The following is a 549-nucleotide window of genomic DNA, read 5'->3' as shown; positions in this document are numbered from 1 at the left end:
GATCTTCATCAGTAAATATTTTAAGTCCTCTTCACTTTCAGCACGCAAGGTTGTATCATCTGCATATTGCAGGTTGTTACTGAGTCTTCCTCCAATCCTGATGCCACATTTTTCTTCATATAACCCAGCTTCTCAGACCCGGATGCTAACCACAAGGTATTTCCAACCTACCAGTCACTTGGCAGTAGAAAGATGAGGCTTTCTATTCACATAAAGATAGCCTCGGAAACCTTATATAGGATAAGGAGCTCTGGTAGCATAGTGGCTACAAGTCAGGCTGCTAACCTCAAGGTCAGCAGTTTGAAACTACCAGCCATTCCAGCTTTCTGCTCCTGTAAAGATATAGCCTCAGAAATCCTACACAGGGTCACTATGAGTTGGAACTGACTTCAAGGCACACCACCACCACCATGGGTCCAAATTAACTTGAAGGCTGAGGGTTCAGTTTGATTTGATTTGAGATTATGTGAAACATTATATTTTTTCAAAAATACTAAAGTTTTTGTTAACTGTATACTTATTACACATTCTTAAATCAAATTTTAAAGT

This window comes from Chrysochloris asiatica, unplaced genomic scaffold (genome assembly GCF_000296735.1).
Source record: "Chrysochloris asiatica unplaced genomic scaffold, ChrAsi1.0 scaffold00166, whole genome shotgun sequence".
NCBI lineage: Eukaryota > Metazoa > Chordata > Mammalia > Afrosoricida > Chrysochloridae > Chrysochloris > Chrysochloris asiatica.
This window is presented reverse-complemented; position numbering follows the sequence as displayed.